This window comes from Stylophora pistillata, chromosome 6 (assembly GCF_964205215.1).
Source record: "Stylophora pistillata chromosome 6, jaStyPist1.2, whole genome shotgun sequence".
Classification (NCBI taxonomy): domain Eukaryota; kingdom Metazoa; phylum Cnidaria; class Anthozoa; order Scleractinia; family Pocilloporidae; genus Stylophora; species Stylophora pistillata.
In genome coordinates, this window is record NC_142524.1 from 16,715,752 (window position 1) to 16,731,121 (window position 15,370).

The window sequence follows — 15,370 nt, forward strand, 5'->3', positions numbered from 1 at the left end:
ATGGTATACTCTTCATAATGAATGTCCCATATCAATGCCATAGGTAAGGACAGTTGTGGGAATTCTTATTGGTATGGGATGTGTATGGGAACCTTATTCCCATAGGTTTCCCATAAAATAAGAAGCCTTCTATTTTCTTCCCATGCATGTCCCATAGTTAAAAATTTGGTAAAATTTGGCCCCATACCAATTCCATATACCCAGGTTACCTTCCCATACCATTCCCATCTATGGGTCAGATATGGTCCAAGCAGTCCCATACCATTCCCATACTTTTGCTTTGGTAAGGGTTATCACAGAAAATGAAAATGATGGGTTTTTTTTATACTTACAAAAGCATGAGTGCTTAACATAAACCATATGCCATGGACATAGGTAATGAACAAACTGAACAACATCGAAATTTTTCAAAATCTGAGCAAATTTGTTGAAATCTATTATCCAGTGGATAAATTAAATTGGTCAATACCGTGTTTTATTTTTAAGTCAATTTGCCCTTTATTAGGTAAAGTAGTTTCATGCTGTATATCAATGCCTGGCACTAATTTGCAAGAAACACCCAACATCAATCCACTACAACATTATAATTCATGAAATACTCACAGTTAAGAGTTTAACCCCTGCATGCCAGTCTCCCAACTGCAAATTTATACCATCCAGTCTCTCTTCTTGGGTGTAGCCATTTGCAACGCTTGCTATTGTGTTGACAGCACGCTCAACACTGAGTTGATCTCCTGCAAATAACTGAGTATCAACTTCACCTTTCCCATTTTGTGGCAGATAAGTGTGAAATTTCTGGAGTACAGCCAACATTTCCTCATTTATATTTTCATTTTTGAAAATAACTCCAAGGGGAACCTATAAAGTAACATAAGGCATTTTATCTTTTGATTTGAAGTTACACAAAAGAAATAACCTAATTGAGTAAGATCGATCGTTGTCAAATCTGTAGTTTATAGAAGTATACTTAAAGTTTGTAGTCTCAGAACATTTATTTCCTTAACTGCCTTGGCTTACAGCCTGTTCTCATGATAACAAATGCTTTTTGGAACAATAACCTATTTTATTTTAATAGCCAATCAAACTATAACTATATTACCTATACAGCATTTAATTCACATCTAGTGTTACTAATGCTAGTTAGTCCATACATTACCTTGCTTGACTTTGAAGACATCTCCTTAGAATATCTATGAGGGATGTGGTTGATACAAACATCTGTTAGTGGAGCTAGCTGTTCAAAGTAATCTGTCAAAATTCTGGATGTTAAAACAATATAATCCATTCTCTGTTTTTCATTATCAGCGATGGTGGGGAGAAACTTGAGATTCTGTACAACAAGAATGTCAGATTTTGCCTTCTTACTATCAAGGTGGTTTCCACTAACTCTGTTCTCTATCATCTTATGGTTTACCCAGTGATAGTCACGGTTCTGTTTGGTTGCTGTCATGTTTCTTCCATGCAAATTCAGGTCGATGTTATCAAAGGAGACAACAAATCCTGGAGGGGATGATTCTTGGTGTTTTTCACTTTCCTTGGCAATGTTAGCTCTGTCTAGAAAAGAGGTTGAAGCACTTTTCTTGTCAAGAAGTAATTCAAGGTGAACATTGGCCTTTGTTATTTCTTTCTTAGCATTTTGAAGCTGTATATCATGATCCTCTCCCATCTGATCCAGTTTGCTTAGTATACAACTGTTAGATGCAGTTAACTTCAACTTTGATAATCTTTTCAGAGTAGTCTGTAGAAAAATAAGAAGAAAAATGCACACTTCAAAAACATTCTAGTAGTATATATGGTTATTGTGTTCTTGAACTTCTTTACTTTTTTGTGTTTATAATAATATTACTTATAAACTATATGTTGCTCACCTATTTTACTTGATATAAGCACTATGCAAATAACAAATGTATTTATTTATTTATTCACATGACTATTTGTTGTTTACTTATTTATATGTTTGTTTTATTATTTATATACTTAATTTACTAAATTATTATGATAGCCACACTTAATTAAGTATTCTTATAATTATTATAAAAGTTCTATTCGATATTGCAGACTTTCCAACTTACTTCTATCAATCCAGTCTTTAATAGTATACCAAGCACAGTTGCTGTAGCATTCATTTCGCAGTTCCTTTGCTTTAAAGGATGGAACCTGCTAGGGCCATACTGGGGCTCCATGTCTGAACACTTGATTTGCTGGTTGTACTTGCCATCAACAGAAAAGAGTAAAATATGGGCGCTTTCTGTTGCCATTCATCACAAAGGGACTTGAATTCAAACTTCATCAGGTCTTCTTTAGAAGTTTTTCTCAGAAGGGTGGGATTCTTACGAGAACAGAGGATCTTTACTTCCGTTGAAACCTGCATCAGAACCCTTTTAACCCATTAATGGCCGCAGCTTTTGTGGAAAACTGTGTTTTGAAGCTAGTCCAGCAGATTTCGGGTCACTGTTGGGGTTTTAAAAGCTCGAACTTACCAAAAACCACTTGACAGCTCGTGCACTCGACGGCCTTTCGATCCAAATGCAAAATGGCGGCCTGAAAATCTCGGGCACGCGCAGAGAGCAAAAGTCACGCCCCACTTACGACTTCTACTTTTCTCTCTTTCTCCTGCCCTTTTTTTCCCCTCTCCTTGCCTAAAGTTTCTCCTCACTTGCTGGAAATTGAGTAGGCTTCGTTTTGGTGTAGAGATTTTTCAGAAACTACTCATTATTTTCAAAGCACATGCTCGGAAAGGTAGGTGGGTAGTGAAAGACGATCTTCGTGCAGATTTTCCAGTCAAAGTGACACGGTTTTTTGGCTATTTCTCCAATCTCCTCCACTCAATTGCGCTGATTCTGGTATCGTCTGCAAGATATTTTCAACCCGTTCAAGTACATGCTCGAATTCGTGCTCCAGAGTTAAAATTGATGACGTCACAGGGCGTAGAAAGGGTGTGGGTCCCCATGGGCGCATACGGGCGCACTGGACGTTAATGGGTTAATTACATGTTGCCTGGTTAGTTGGCACTTCATAATTGCGGATGATATGCGCGACGGTTCACCAGAGGCTAATGCTTTTCCAATTCGGCTAAATTCACTGTGTAAGACTTTTCTAATCGCTCGACTAGGATAGTTTATCTTTATCTCTGCTTCGACTTTCTTTGCTGGTGAAGACGTAGGAGTTGAAGTTTTCAGTGGACATAATGGCAGTACGTTTGCTTCAAGAGCATTTGTTGAACGCAATGTCAGAGGCTCAAACAAGATTTTACTTATAGAAGAGGTAGAACTCTGCACTTCCCTCTCATTTATTTCATGAGAAAGCTTTTGCGATGAAGTACATGGGGTATCATCAAAACTCCGCGATTTCGCTGTTCTCTTTTCGACAACGGCGCTACTCTCTTGTTCAGGTTTATTTAGCCTCCTTAATCTTGTTCTGCTCTCTTTAAACTTTTCGTTAAGTTCCCTTTTAAGTTCTTCGACTTTCTTTCTGGCGTTTTGAAGCTTTTTCAGTTTATCATAACACTGTTTGCAGACATAAACATCTGGATTGTGATTATTAGACAAATTAATCTCGAGTGCGAAGTCAACTAGTCCCTTTAGATCGACTGAACTCTTCCCAAATATCAGCAATCTCTCTTTCTTGGCGGCTACTTTTGAGCAGAAGAAACTGTTGTCTTTCTCCCCAAGATATTTGATTGGTGTTTGACTCATAGGTTTGTTATAAAACGTTTTGAAAGTGGATCAAACCCTTTCGCTCGAAGAAAATCTACAAACTTACAGCCGTAACAAACCTACGCATGTTGGCGCGAATTCCCGCTAAATCTGATTTGCTGATTGGCTAACAAAAAAGACAATAACCGTATTCTGATTGGCTTATGCATACAATCGAAATGGAATGTGGTGCTGCTTGAAGCAGCCGTGTCTGTGAGGCAGCGTTGCGTGACAGAAACATCACGGCTGCGGAGAGACTATGGGGCAGATGACAGGTAACTTGTCTGGTGTGGGTAGAAAGGCAGGGAGTGTTAGGTAATCCAGGGCTGGAACATCAGATGTTACTCAAACAAAAAAGTTGTTAAGCCTATTTCCCAGCTCCAGGCCAGACATTACCCTATTGTTGACCTCATAAAAGATAGCACTTGTGCTACTGGATTTACCAGAGAGCTTGTCGACGAGACTTCACCACTTCCATGGGTTAGTATTTTTGTGTGGCTTACACAACCTGTGTAGCCACATTCTGGCATGATCTGATTTATTTATTGTCCATGAGAGTCAAGCACCTGTCACGTGGTCTAGTGTCGTACGGTGCACTAGGCTGAGTCAGCCATCTTGGTTGTAAGCAAGCATGCCCTCGAGTAATTTTTTTCTGGTGATTGTATCACAAGTTAGTGCTTCTCACACAAATCAACACACCCAGACCCGGCTTGTGTTATAACTGCAGCTTGTGCAAGAGCTTTTATGCTCTTCAAAGACAACATTTAACTGTTTGAATCTTTGGTATGGGTTGCACTACGCTGAAAAGAGTCATTGCACTCTCGCAAGCCAACAACTATCGGTTGATCTATCATTGTGGGTTGCACCACTGAGTGTCTAAAAGTGTTTGAAAGTGTCTGAAGCCTCCTGAAAGTGCCATAAAGGGAAATAAGTTGTGTTGTAGTTGCATTCTCCTTGAACTGTTGAGAATAGGCCATTTTTGCAGTTGTGTACTTAGTTGCCAAGCCTTTGATTTGGAGTGAGGCTGAAGGTGACCTTGTTGTGATAGAGACCTGTATCTAGTTAGCATGATAACAAAGTGATTTACATTTGAAAGGCAGCGAGGTTTGTATCATAACGAGGTCACCCCTAGCCTCACTCCCGTTCAAAGGCTTGGCAACCAAGCACACAACTGTAAAAAGGACCATTCATGGAGGCATATTTCAGAATGACACAAGTAAGAATGGGAGTCTCGATTGAACAATACAGTAAACACTCGAAAATAAGAACTTAGGGAATTAAGAACCTCTTGCCATTTTAATACCCCCCTTTAAAAAAGAACCTGTTTAGCCAGACATGATCAAGCAGGTTAATATGGGTTACAGCTAAATTACAGGATAAACAAACCATGCACAAGTTACTGACACAATTTATTGGTGTGTGTAAAAAAAATTGAAGATAATTTACACAAAATGCCCAATATATTGTTGAGTTGATTATTTACTTGTTACAGTAGTTGAAAGTTACAGTTATACAGTATTATATATAATTTTAGCCCGTATAAAGCTTATTTATTATTCTTATCATATATATGCAAATCAATGACAACTGTATCCCCCTCTTAGCAATTAAGAACCTAATTAAGAACCTGTTTTGCCAAAATTACCAACAACTACCCCTTTAAACAAGAACCTTTTTTGCCAGACTGCCAAAAAATAAGGTTCTTATTTCCTGGTGTTTACTGTACCGGTCAAGGATTGGCTCTCATGACAATTTCATGAAAACGAAGGATAACTTATCGCGTTTTAAGGATCATTTTTGGAGTTTGATGCTTATGATGTTCTAGTTAATGTATTTTACTTGCCAGTATTGAAACAAGTAGTTGGACAACACAAAATGTGGAATGATGTGATGTTTTGGTTTTCATGAATGATTTTCTGCGAAGCCTATATTCCATTGCTTATATAAGGAGCCTAGTAGTTTAATGTTACAACTGAAATGTGATTAGTATTATGTTTTCCAAGTAATGCTCAGAATTATTCAGACCTCAACATTTCATGACTTTCTGTAAGCTTGGCAGTCTTCTAGATTCTCTTCATAATGGTTCAGATGAGCATTGATATTTAACCTTGGTAGCAATACATGTGTACTTATAGGCCTTTATTTGGTAGACTACAGCTCTTTTTTCGGTTACTTGTTTGGTTTTGGTTTTGGTTTTGGTTAATTTATCAGAATACTGATATACATAAAAAATTACACTCTTGACTGGCTGAAAAAGCTAGGTGCGGTCCATTCCACAGTATTCCGTCTGTTGTGGAAGGGAAATTCAGAGACACTAATCATGTTGTAGTGTAATAAGATTTTTACATTTACTTCTGCATATTTAGGGAGCTTTTATGTCTTTAAGGGAGCTATCATTTCTAGTGCCATGCTTTCCTCTTAAATGCATTATTTAGATAGCAGACCATCAAAACAGGGCTGTTGTGGAGGGGAACAGAAAATACCATCTTAAAAGTTTTTTTTATTTCATTCTTTATTTTCTCTGAATTCTGGAATGCTATCCTAAGCTCAATGGTTTTTCCATTTTATCAACTTATGTTAATTACAAGAATCATAAAAGGAAACTTAAATGTACAGCACTTTTTCAGTGAGGCAGGATCCAAGACCATCATCCACTGTTGCAGAGGGGAAGTTGCGGAGGAGAAAATTTGTCTACACTTCAGTATTTGTAAAACAAGCCACGGAAACCTAATTATAATGGCCGTATTTTAATATATGAACTTTAACAACTTTACATTGGCTTTATAAAAATACAACTGTATTTTAAGCTCCCCAACCTTTACAGTAACCTTTCTTGTAACTTGTTACACTGTTAACGTGTAGTTTGTATGAATTCCTCTTTTCTTAAGACAGGTACGAAAATGCAAGGTGTACCCACATATGGCAAAACTGTCAATGTTTATCAACAAATCATAACAACACCGACAGATATTGTAAATTAAGGTAAAAAGTAATCAGAAAAAAAAAAACTGCTGTCATTATCTTTGCAAAAGTTTACCTTTCAAATGACCAACACAATTTTTTCAGAAGTGTTGAATATGACAGAGAATATATGTTGTAGTTCAATTTTATCCTTGGTTCAAATTTTATTTTCCTTTGTTTCAAACTCATTATCATACATTAACATGACCGAGAACAAAGGAAATGAAATTTGAACCAAGGATAAAATTGAACTACAACATATACATTAGTTCTTCTGGAGATAAAGGAAAACTTTCTTAACATGCTCATGCTCCAAGACTGTGAAAGGAGTATTGCCCACTAACTGGACAGGCCTATAAAACACAATTCTTATGAAAATTATCAACATCATCTCTTGTAGGCCAATCGAAGCTGTCAGTGGCATTTGCACCATGCCGAATAGGATGTAGAAACTTGAATCAGATGAAATCGCCTTGAATGCTCAGAATTCTGCCAAAATAGTAATGGCTAACATAGTCAACTGCATAATATTCATCCACTTTCATGCTTAGTGGAGGAATTGGTAACAGCATTTCTGTGCAGTTCAAGGATCATGTAGCTTCTTAGATCAGAAATGCTGTGAACAGTTAGGGAAATCATAGGGCTCAAATTGACAAGACTTCTGGCATACATGCATGAAAAGACACCACAGTCATAGTCATTTATTTGGCTTGGGATGTCTCCAGGCTTGTTGGCATAAAACGATCACTCTTCAATCTTGAGGTTGCCATCAATTTCTTTCATTAACTGAATGACCTTCTCAATAGCTTTATAAACTGTTGGCTTCATGAAGCTACCTGGCATGCTATCTAGAGCCAGTACACACTGTAGTGGTGGCTGAACTGCCAAAAGGAACCAGTGGTGGCTGTTATTAGTGTTGCATGGAACAACAAATATATCCTGGTTGAGAATAGGTTTAAGTGCCTTCAAAACTTGTTGGACAGGGAATGCTCCAACCCCTTTTTCAAACTTCTCCCATGTGATCACTTCCATTTCTGTAGTTGCACTTGCTTGATTGACCAAGTTCTAAGTACCTGTCAATTACAAAGTTTGATAGCCACTTTTCTTGTGCTGTTTTGCCATGCCCTTGTAAACCCTTCAGGTCATCTTTGTCAACAAGGTGACTTCCTCCAAAAACAAGCCTGCCAGTTGCAATGCAATCAATCATTGGTGTCAGAAAAGGAGGTAACTGAAATGCTAAGGAATTTGCAAACATGCAGCTATTTGTAAACATCTCTGGTGGTAATCCATGTTGAATATGTACATTCATTTGGTCCTGCTCTTCATTGGGCTCATTTACACTGTTGTTTTCATCAATGTTGTCATCATCATCATCTGTGACAAAGCAGTCACTGTCATCATTACCGTTACCACTGACATGTTGGTGATTTCCCTCCTCTTGATCTTCTTCTTTGCTGTCATTTTCATCTTTGTTTAAAGCCCATACTGTTGGTGAAGATGGTGTTGATGCATCATTTGATGTTACACTTGCAGCTGGATCCACTGTCATAACATGCTCTCTCAAGGGCTCTTTGTAAAAGAACTGCGAATTCTTGGCTACTCTAATTTTAAAATCATCAGCTTTGGAAGCAAAATGAATTTCATGTGTATGAGGAATCGCTCTGCATGCGTTCCACCTTTGCTCTAACTTCTCTACTTGAGTGTTGATCTTAGCTTGTGAGATGTATAGTGGGCAGATTCTCTGGCACACTTTTTTAACTGCTCTTCCTAGACTTTGCGGGCTATTGAATGTGTCATACGTTTTTTCTTCACTCTTTCCCAAATTCTTCTGCTGTTTTTGTGCTACTTGTTTTCTTCTCTTTAATCTTTCTCTTTCTCTCTGCTTGGATTTTTCACTTTCAGTCATGGTTGCTTTGTTGTCAGCATACTTCTTTCTTTTTCTTTCCCTGTCTCTTTTCTTGTACTATTCATTTTTAATAGGGTCACTTCTCACTTTCTTTCTGAACTTTCTAATTCTTTCAGTGTTAGAAGGCATTTTTTAAAATTCAATGCTTCTCAACTCAGCAAGGAAGCCATATTGAATTTTGAGCACATGGTTTAGCTATCCCACAATGTATTGTTTGAGTACAAACTCACAACAGAATTCCCCTACGCAACAAAATTTCCCCTCCGCAACAGAAACTAATCATTCTTTATCAGATTGAGCTAAAAATGTGAAATTCATTAGAACATAATAAAATTAAGACTGGGTCAAAAATTAGAAGATATGAAAACAAGAAGTTGATTTGATTATTTGCTAGCCCAAAAATAAAACTATTAGGCCTCAAAATGTTGCGTAGGGGAAAACAGCATTCCTGACATTGTCTGCTGCTGTCGTAATGGTTAAAATATCAATGAAGTTCATAAATTTTGAACTACGGTGTTAAATACGTATGATGCACGATCCTTCGCAGTAGATAGCGCTATTGCATGAATAGCGCTATCTACTGCGAAGGATCGTGCATCATACGTAAAATATCAATGTTGGTCAATACTAAAGTAACTTTGCATTGAGTAGTTTTTGTCTCATACCAGCTCAGCAAAATTCTTGTTAATAGTTTGTTATCAGCAACCGATTTAACTTTCCCCTCCGCAACAGCTATTTTCACTTTATATGGTAATTTATGATAATTTCTGCATACACAACAACTGACAACAAACAAAGTTTTTTGTTTTCATATATTATAACTAGTATATTTTCAATTTGTCAAGAAATTGAGTGAAACAAACAATTTTGATTTTTGATATTTTTTGTCCAAAATACTGTGGAATGACCCGTGCCTTTTTCATCTATCATTAATGCAAAACAGTAATAACTCAAGTACAAATGTAAACTACTGGTAGGCTCAGCAACAATAAATCACACTAGAAACCAATTAGATTTACACAAAGTAGGTTGTCACATATAGTAGCTGACCAAAAGAAACAGAAGCTGGGAATGGATATTTTTATGTATGTTGATAAACACTAACAAAACAGCATTCCTGTGTAAGATTTCAGCTGAAGGACAAATTGACAAGCATGTCAACTTGACCATTTACATGATGATGTCAAGTTCATCTATTCATTTCATGTCTCAAAATAGCTTGAATTTGGGAAACAAACTGGCATGAAATAACAATACTAAGAACTTGAAAGATTCTGGTAGTTTAGTCATATGATACCATCATGCACTTTCCTGTACATTGAACTCTGTTGTGTTTGAGTGATATCTGATTATTGTTCGTGAAATCCATAATGGTGACTCTATCTCTATTGAACTTTCTGTTAAATAAAACTTCCAGGTCAATTGTAAATCTTAGTGGGTTAAAAATTGTGAGCGGGCACAGGATTTCGTACACTAACGCTTTTTCGTTAAACGGTTGAAAATAAACGGTTTGTAAACAGATAATAAACGGGTAGTAAGAGTGTTAAAACGGTTTGCATACCCATTTAAACAGATAGTCCAAAGCGTTAAACAGTAGAGCAAAGTCCAAAAACGGATTCCGTAAACCATTAAATGGCCGAGAAAAAAAATAAACTGATGGCTTAAAATGTTAAACGGTTGAACAGAATCTATTAATCTATAGCTTAAACGTTCAGTTAAACGGATGGACAAAAACCTTGAACGGATCAGGAGGGCTAAAGAACAGCAGGATAAGCCATGCACATAACTAACAGAAACCGTTGCGAACAATTATACGAATAATATTGTTCTTGCGGAACACTGACGTTTCATACTAATATTATATTCGACTGACACCAATAGAAAACAAAGTAAAATTAAATTACTAGCTTGTGATTAAGCTATCCACTGGCGAGTAAAGCGAGCCGAGAGCGAGTCTCGCTCTGGAGAGCTCGCAATGCTTGAAAATTTGCATGAAATATAAGCAGAGGAAGCAATCTGTCAATCATACCATGCGAACTGAACATTCTCGACAGAAAAAAAAAATTAGAATTGAGAAGCAAAGTCTTTTTTTTTTTCATGTTCCCACATTGTTTCTTCTACATATTGACCGAAATGAAATCGCACTATCAAGTGAAAAACGTTAAGAAATGGATTATATGTAGGTAAAAATAGCCGCCGATTTTGTAGATTTCACCGTTGGTTAACTATCGAAACAATTTTGCATATGCAACTTTCTTTCGCTCATGTTTCATCTAGCGTTTGATTTCGTAAAGTAATTTGTAACTATAGCTTTTATAAAGCCATGTTTGTGTCCTTTCAATCGATGGAAATAAAAGATGAGAAACCCAATAGCCACCGATTCAGTAAATAGTTTTGCCATACACATCTATTGAAATAAATTTGCATAAGCATGAAAACAAATCTTGCTCTTCTCGTGTTACTTAAAGAATATCATTCTGTTTTCGTAAGGTAATGCGAGCTCTCGTGTCTCAATATCTGATTGAGAATTCTTCTAATCGAAGACCTTCTCATACCAGAGATTTGCAAACAGTAAGTTGTAGCGAAGACCAACATAGCCGCTCGATCGAAGCGTGATTGATTTTCAACGGGTGCTTCTTGGGACTGTTTTATACCGTTGCTCTTCATAAACGTTGAACGGATGCAAGTAACTGTTAAACGGATGGATTTTTTTTTAAAACGGATAGGTTAACCCTTTAAACGTTTTGTCGAAAGCGTTAAACGGATGAGCAAAGCGTTTAAACGGATGAAGAAAGCATTTAAACGCTTTGATGATCCGTTTTAAACGGATAATTGACTCAGCTTGGCTCTTGATCCTGAGTTTCTGCTGAGTATCTCTTTTGCGCATGGTTACAGGGTCAGGACTTTTGCCACTTGGCACACCGACGTAGTTGTGTAGCTTGACTCTAATTGGCCTCTCAAACAGGGCTGTAGCAGGGGCAACACCTGTTGTACAGTGAGGAGTGGCACGATAATTGCATAGGAACTGATACATATCTTGCTTCCAGTGAGTAGTAGTAGGTAGCATCTTTCCAAAGGTTTTTATAAAGCGTTCCACTTCTCCATTGGCTTCAGGCCACAGTGGGGACACTTTTCAGTGCTTGAAACCAAGATACTTAGCAAGTTGTGCGAACTCATTACCATTAAAGAGGGGGCCATGATCCGACTCTGCCACCTGGGTTATGCCATAGGCAGCAAATATGTGGTCAAGCTTAGGGATCACCACTTTGGCAGATGTAGAATGGACGATCTCAATCTCTGGAAATCTTGAGTAGTCATCAATTACAACAAGGACATAGTGCCCAGGAACTTCACAAAAGTCTACACTCACTTGTTCCCAGGGAGCATTGGGCAAAGGAGTCATCTGCAGAGGTCTGCGGGAAGGCCTGGGCATAGTAACTTGACAGGGAACAGAACATTTCACAATAGAATCAGCCAGGTTGTCAATTTTCGGAAACGAGACTTTTGAACGTAACGGGCTATGAGTCTTAACAAGCCCTAAATGGCCTTCATGAGCCAATTTGACCACTCGTTTCTGAAGTGCGTCAGGTACTACTATGTGGCTTCCACGAATCATGAGGTTACTATCCACTGAAGTCAGCTCACTATGGATGTTGGCAAATATTTTGAGGGTGTTTGGATTGACTCCTTCCACCAGCTTCAGATTATATCCCACTGACCAATTGAGATGAGGCGCATAATTGCCTGAAGAGAGGTATCCTTCCTGGTTGCTTCACTGATCTCTTCTCTGCTTAGAGCCATAGGTGTTGCTTGAGACACCACAAAGTTGACATACTGCTCGGCGACGAGATTACACTTTGTATCACCCTGGAGATGCCTTGAGATGTAGTCCACTGGATTCAGGTCATCCCTTGAATACAACACTTCAAAGTTGAAAGACTGTAGCTTGAGATGGCAGTTCTCAATCATAGCTGAGGCTTGTGAAGTAGGGCTATTGAAATCGAGCGTGAGGCACTTGCTCTTGCATGGGGCTGTCATCACTTCCGCATGTACCTCCAGATGAAATTTGTGATGGATCACAAACCCTTGTTACCCATGTAGCACTTTTCCACACTAAAGAGGGCCTTGCTGGCGTATGAAATCACTTTTCCACCTTGAGTTAGCATGCCACCTAGTCCAACAGGACTAGCGTCCACCAGGAGGATGGATTTTTTGTAAGGGTCAAAATATGCCATGACTTCATTGGAGGTGATGCTACACTTAAGTTGCTCTAATGCTGCCTGGTGAACATCTTTCCTTTTGAACTCAACGCTCATGTGTGTGAGGTCGCACAAAGGAGCCACAATGTGTGCATAGCAACGTATGAAACGAGACACGTAGTTGGTCATGCCTAACAGGCTGCGCACATTGCCCACTGAGGTAGGTGCTTCTGCTAGCTTGATTGCTTCCACCTTCACAGGATCAGGTGACATACCATCTGCACTTAAGACCATCCCAAAGAACTCAATACGCGGCATGTAAAATTGACACTTTCCTTTCTTTAGAGTCATGTTCAACTCCTAGAAATGGGTAAGGACAACATGCAGGGTCTTGTCACGCTCCTCTGTGTTGATTCCATAGATGATGACATCATCGCTAATGTTCTTGACACTGGGAATGTCACCGATAGCAGTAGCAATTACACCCTGAAATTTTTCAGCCGCAGCATTTATGCCAAAACTAAGGCACTTGTACACCTGTACAGACCAAGATGTAGGGGGAAGGTTGTGATATGCCTGGAGTCTGGGTGCAGGACCAGCTGATGATATCCCTGGTTTAGGTTGAGTTTGCTAAACGCTTTCGCACCACTGAGGTCATGTATCACTTCATCAAGTGTAGGCATGAGGTGTCTTTCTCGGGTAGTTGCTTTGTTAGCTTCTCTCATGTCCACACAGCCATACTCCACCAGTCTGTTTGGGCTCGGGCAGCAAAACCACAGGAGATACCCAGGGGGTGGGTCCATCAGCAGGTTCAATGATATCCTGCTGTAGCAGGGATTCAGCAAAGGCTTCAAGATTCTTTCATTGATGAAATGGGATGTGTCTGTGCGATTGATGAACAGGTCTCACAGTCTCATCAATATGCAATTTGACCTCAACATTTTTCATCCTTCCAAGACCACTGAACAGACTTGGGTAGTTTTGGAACATGTTCCCTTCCACAGACACAGCATTTGTGATTTGCAGTTTTCCAAGGTCTGTAGCAGTTGCATATCCAAGAAGGGATGTTTTACCATCTACCATGAGAAATTCAGAGTCAATTGATTGACACTTGGATTCCACTAAAGCCTTGAATTTACCCAGCATGGGGAGGGGTTCAGATGCATTGAAAGCATACACTGTAGTGTCACAAGGTTCTAATCTACAGTCAAACATCTTCAACATATCAAAACTCGCAATGTTCACGTTGGTTCCAGAGTCCACTAAGAACTTTCATATAACACCATTGACTTTTAATGACACAAAGGGAGCACCAACCTTTGTGCGAGAACTTAATGTAAATGTGCATTCATCATCTGAACTCGACAGTGGTGAGCTTGGCCTTGACTCTTCGTTCATTTGGTTGATGGTTCGCGGGGGCTTGGGATGTTGGTGTCCTTGCTTCTTGTTTCCTTTCTGTAAAGGAAACCACTAAAAAATGAAATGAAAGAGTATACATGCAACTACGACATTTTTACATACAGAATCCTTACAATTGGTCATTCAGATGCATTGCTTCGGACATTTTCATTGTCTTGGAAAGAGTTTTCTAACTGAGAAAGTGACAAGTTATCAAAAATCATATCAAGGAAGTCATCATCTTGAAGAATTTCCTGCCATTCATCGAGAAACTTCTCATCAAAATTGTATTCATTGTTCTCTGAAGTACTTTCAGATGACTGGCTTTCAGTCTTACCATCTTTGAAGACATCATTGATAACTGAAATTATCTTCATTGCATGCCTTTTGTCCCAAATTTCAACAAATTTATAAACGTCGGACAAACTGAAAATTATTCCCACGTTTTTCACGACCTGTGCAATTTGATATTTGGAAATCCTAGCATGAACTGTAAATTTGTGAGGGTCATCACCTCGCCATATGCTGTTGTATTCAAGAGTTTAATTACTAGTGACTTGTAGTAGAGAATAAGACATTCCTGAACATATTTTGTCTCCTCTGCATTCACTTCCCTTTGTTGTACTGAGAAATAACTTGGTGACTCACTTCGCTGCACAGGATATGCAGCAATGAATTTGCAATCTGCAGTGACAAAGTGCAGCACAGTTGTCAGAGCAAAGATGGGGCACATCATGCTGATATCCAAAACAATCAAAGTGTTCATTCTAACAGCTCCTTTCGTCTACAATTGTACGTTTTGACCTACTCTTTCATATGTCCATCAACATGACTCAAAAGGATGCTATGATACAAGATGTACACTGTACTTTGGATGCCATCCCTGCCTGCTCTTCCAGTCTCCTGAATGTAGGCCTCGACATTGAATCACTCTGTAAACTCCATAATGAATCACTCTGTAAACTCCCTTACAATCTACCCCCATTCCAAAAGCTATTGTGGCAATGAACAAGCGAATAGTTCCAGTTATCGATTTGAAGGAGAGAAGAATTCTCTCTTAGTGGATAGTGTACAGGAGTGTAATATTTCTACAAGCACATTGCCTGTTCCTTTCTCAGTTCCAACATATATGTCCTTTCCAAGCATGCCTTTAATTATTCCAAATATCACACTACATTGCTTAATTGTTTGACAGTAAATGATTGTTCTAA

General features: G+C 38.6%; 1 non-coding gene across 1 annotated transcript in view; it reads right to left on the bottom strand.

The window, feature by feature from the left end:
• LOC111330730 (uncharacterized) overlaps positions 1–4,101 on the bottom strand; it is a 17,675-nt gene extending 13,574 nt beyond the window's left edge. The window contains exons 1-3 of the transcript XR_016002477.1: positions 2,073–4,101; positions 1,157–1,738; positions 604–858 (exon numbers count right to left, since the gene is read on the bottom strand). This is a non-coding gene — a transcript (uncharacterized LOC111330730). The remainder of the gene's footprint in view (positions 1–603; positions 859–1,156; positions 1,739–2,072) is intronic.
• Positions 4,102–15,370: the final 11,269 nt, after the last annotated feature.